Genomic DNA, 5,013 nt, shown 5'->3' with positions numbered 1-5,013 from the left:
GAGTATGGGTCACCATACTTGGCCACATGTCACGTCACTTTTCACTTTTTCACTTTTCACTTTTCAATATTACAGCGAGAATAAAAGTTACTCCTTCTTTCTTTGCGTGAACATTTGTGTGGCGTTATGCAAATCTTCCCACACAGTTAGGTAGATATGTGGGGGCGTGTTCGAACGAGCCGTTTTAGGGGGGTGTGGCTGACTCTTAACTTTTATAAAGAATATCTCTTTGGATTTGAGACTTTAGTCTTTGCAACTTTACAGATCTTCTTTATGCACCAAGAGCTTGTAACACTCCAAAGAGAAAGGAAAAAATGAAATTGCATCATATGACCCCTTTAAAATATAACACAATATTAACTTCTTAATTACTGAACTGCTGTGAAAATGTGAAAAATCACATTTGCACTCATTATATTTGGGATAAACAGCACTCGTGTGATATTGCTCTCGCTGCTTGTGTAATATCACTTATCATATGATATAAATATGAGACAAAACTCATACAGTAGCATTTTTTGGCCCCAATACCTTGAATTTTAGGGCATAACTGCATTTATGGAGTTGTTGCCCTGCATCATATTTAAGATGACGTACAGGTCTGGGGGCGGGGCCAGTGTGTTAACTGCATTAGAATATTTTAATCGTGTTATTTATTCATAACTAATTAAGTTAACGTGTTAAACTGACAGCCCTAACAGAAACCAAACCAAACCTGAGCATGTCTTAAGGGTACTTGTGAAGTTTCAGTGTTTCTAACAGCTCTAAATTTATAAATAATGGTCAATCTAACCATAGCCTTTGAGCTGCTTTTCCTGAGCAAATTTACTCATTTACTTACAATGAGATGGACATTTATGTTCTTAGCAGATGTTTTATCATCCAAACGATTTTCTAGAAAGTTCGCATATAGTGTAAGTGGCAAATACTAGAATCTGTAGCTCTAATGTGATATAATGAATATGAGAAGAATGAAGTTGATGTTGTGAAAGTGCTGGATTGAGGTGAGTTACTAAAGATCAGTCGAGTCAACAAGAGCTGCACAAATCTGATGTTGGTGCAGGTTATTGGGTTAAGTGTGGAGCTGATGAGTTTTGATTTCTGTTTTCTGTAGAGTTTCCAGTCTCTCTCAGCACCTCCTGAATCTACAGACGTAAATGATAATCCCTTAATTTTTCTCTTCTCTTCTGATGGCCTGAGAGAATCTGTCCGTCAGCTGAGAGACAAACTGGAGGATTTCTGCAAAGAGGAGCTCAAGAAGATCTCAGACAGAGGTAAAGTCCTGGAGATTCATCTGCTCTCAGAAACCAGTCCATCATCATCTCATATTAGGGGTGTAACGGGTGTAAAAAAAATATACACTTTATATTTTAAAAAGTTTTATATTATTCTTTTATATATTATATAGCATATTTTAAAAACTTTTTAAAATATAAAATGTATGGTTATTTGCAACAGTTATGCGAACAACAATAAAATGACATTAAAACAGCGACATCTGCTGACGGACACCATGCTGCATTGTCACAGGAACATCCCAGCTGAAGATAATGAGGAAATTACGTCGCTCCCTTTGCCAAGTGCATTCCAAACGACAAAGTCCCTACTCCAAGGGGATCGGGATGATCACTTCCATTTGGAATTTGCCCGTGAACCGTTCGGTACACGATACGCGTACCGTTACACCCCTATCTCATATCGTGGAGAACATCATATTAGAAATGTGTTAGGAATGGATGCAGGATCATGAGAATCACACTGTTCATGTCTGTTGATTTCCACAGTCACATTCACCAACATTGTTCCCAGAACCAGGAAGAACTTCCTACAATGTAAGTCAGTAAGAAAACAAGCAGAAAAACTCACGGAGTGTGTTCATGTTCTTACTCTGGATCTGAACACAGTGAATAATTACCTCCGTCTGTCCGAGAGCAACAGAGTGATTACTAACACTGGCACAGATCAGCCGTATCCTGATCATCCAGACAGATTTGATGTGTATCAGCAGGTGTTGTGTAGAGAGAGTGTGTGGGGACACTGTTACTGGGAGCTGCAGTGGAGTGGAGATTATGGTGTGTTTATATCAGTGTCATATAAGAGCATCAGCAGGAAGGGACGGGGTGTTGAGTGTTTGTTTGGATATAATGATCAGTCCTGGAGTTTGATCTGCTCTTCCTCTAGATACTCATTCAGACACGATAAGATGCAGACTCATCTCCCTGTCAAGTCCATCAGCAGGAGAATAGGAGTGTTTGTGGATCACAGTGCAGGAACTCTGTCCTTCTACAGCATCTCTGACACAATGAGCCTCATCCACACAGTCCAGACCACATTCACTCAGACGCTCTATCCTGGGTTTTGGGTTGGTTCTGGATCATCAGTGAAACTGTGTTGATGAATCAGAATAGACTGATGAGGAATTCTACCCATAATGCTTTGAGCTGCATGATAAATCAGTAACAGTGAGATGTTAGAGTCTCTTCTCTTCTTTTCTCTTCATGACATTAATACTGCAGCTGAACTTCTGTCAGTGAAATAACATGAATCAGTATAAATGTGTGTAATAAATCCTCATATAGACAGTAAGATCAGTGTGTGTGAGTCCTGCTGAGTGACCATGTGTTTGTGTTTTCTCTGTTTGTGTTGATCGAAATCTGTCATTTAGTTTTTTTAATGTAGAGTCACATCAATCATTTTTTATTATTACTATCAAAATTACCTTGCAGTTAAAAATGATCACACAGTCAATAAATAATTTTCATTTTGTTTCAAATTTCAAGTTGTTATAGCTCATATTATTCTACATGCAATTTCATGACATTCAAGAAAAAAAAGTCTTGTACTTTTTAAAATTAATTTGTCCCTCCACATTTTAAAATGCTTAATGTAAGAAAATCTGTTTAGCGTGGCATTAAAAAAAATAACTAATAGTTTTATGTGTTTGTGTGCGTGTGTGCGCGCACATGTGGTTCAGGTATACCCTATGTTATGAGGACAAAATGTCCCCACAAGTACAGTAATACAAGTAACATTTGACCTTGTGTGGAGAAAAAAAAGCTTATAAATCATACAGAATTAAGTTTTTGCCTGTAGTTTTAGGTGAGGGTTAGGGTAAGGGGATAGAAAATACAGTTTGGACAGTAGAAAAACTATTACACTTATGGAGAATCCCCATAAAACATAAAAACCAATGTGTGTGTGTGTGTGTGTGTGTGTGTGTGTGTGTGAATCATGCTAACAGCACGTGTCTGAAGCTGCTGACAGATTCACAGCATCGTAACGATGCATCCCAAAGCAAAACACCCAACAACCCGAGCAGCCATTAATCCTGAGGGTCATTCGCACAAACGGACCTGAAACTCCACAGCAACACACACGTGAGGGATAAAGCAGGTCATTAATGTGGCTATTTAACAAATCAATAAATGCAGCTGAAATACTGATCAGCATGTGAATGACTTATTCTGTAAGCAGAAACAGTGTCATGATACGAATCCCTGACTAATGCTGTGTGTCCAGCAGGGGTCAGTGTGTGTCTGCTGCGCTTCAGTGTTTGGATCTGTACATCATTCTGCATCACTCTTTAGTGTTGTGAAGTATTTTTCTGTCAGTCTGAGCAGCAGGTTTTCTCTGAAAGATAATGATCACTCCTGATTCTGGTAAAGACGGTGAAAAAAAAAGGTTTTATTTGTGTTTGACTGACTGAACGGAGCTCAACTCACTGCTGCATCAGTCCTTATGAAAATATTTGTTGCACTTTGACTGTTAAAAATTACAAGGCTAAAAATACTGGCCGTGCTTGTCATGATGTCAACATTGCTCACACACACACACACACACACACACAACGGTGGATAAGTGTGGTAGTGTTTCATGATCGCTCATCAAAGAGTGTGTTTGCTGGAATAAACACTAAGTGGGTTCATTCAGACACACAGCAGAATCTCTTAAGTCTGTGAACACAAGCTATGGACCCAAAACAAGCAGTAAAAGTGACACACATACCACATACAGTCCAGCACTGGCACACGCTCCTCATATGTGCAGTTCAAACACTGACTACATACCATTCAAACGTTTGGGATCACTACGATTTAAAACAAAAAAAAGAAATTACTTATATTCATCAAGGACGCATTAAATTGAACACATTCATAATGCAACAAAAGATTTCTGTTTCAAATAAACGCTGTTTTTTTTTAACCTTTTATTCAAAGAATCCGGGAAAATTAAATGTATCACAGTTTCCACAAAAATATTGTGCAGCACAACTGTTTTCAACATTGATAATAATCTGAAATGTTTCTTGAGCAGCAAATCAGCATATTAGAATTATTTCTGAAGATCATGTGACACTGAAGACTGGAGTAATGATGCTGAAAATTCAGCTTTGATCACAGGAATAAACTACAGTTTAACAGATATTCACAGAGAAAACAGCTATTTTACATTGTAATAATATTTCACTGGTTTTACTGTGAAAAATACTGTGTATTTTTGATCAAATAAATGCTGCCTTAGGTGAACAGAGAATTCTTTCAGAAATATTAACCTACCCCAAAATTTCCACTTTCTGGTTCCTGTTTTCACTCATTCTACAAACTCACTAAATCTCTAGTAATGGTGTAAATGTGCAGACCTGAAGTCAGGACTCATGTGTGTCCAGTGTGGCATGCTGGGAATACAGTAAAGTTTCCATGACAACTACAACAAACTCAGCTGACGTCATACAGAGAGAGAATATAGATACCCACGAAACACGCTCATGTTAACATGAATCCATGTTCTGCATGTGTGCACATTCTCTGATCTCTCGCTTAGAATCTCACCCGGCCGCTCAGCGGTGGTACAGCAGCTGTGGCGACGGGACGTGACGTCTCCATTTCCTCCTTCAGGGAACGAGGGGTACATACGTAACCGAGACATTCCATTTCAGTCGGTCACTCTCGACATCACGTCGGTGATCGACGAATTGGGATCCCTACCAAAGCGCCATGGATGCTGCCCCTTCCA

At 38.8% G+C, this 5,013-nt stretch overlaps 1 pseudogene; it reads left to right on the top strand.

The window, feature by feature from the left end:
- Positions 1 to 2,395, top strand: part of LOC107717317 (tripartite motif-containing protein 16-like) — a 17,110-nt pseudogene extending 14,715 nt beyond the window's left edge.
- Positions 2,396 to 5,013: the final 2,618 nt, after the last annotated feature.

This window comes from Sinocyclocheilus rhinocerous, unplaced genomic scaffold (assembly GCF_001515625.1).
Source record: "Sinocyclocheilus rhinocerous isolate Xijiao unplaced genomic scaffold, SAMN03320098_v1.1 scaffold149, whole genome shotgun sequence".
Taxonomy (NCBI): Eukaryota; Metazoa; Chordata; class Actinopteri; order Cypriniformes; family Cyprinidae; genus Sinocyclocheilus; species Sinocyclocheilus rhinocerous.
This window is presented reverse-complemented; position numbering and strand designations above follow the sequence as displayed.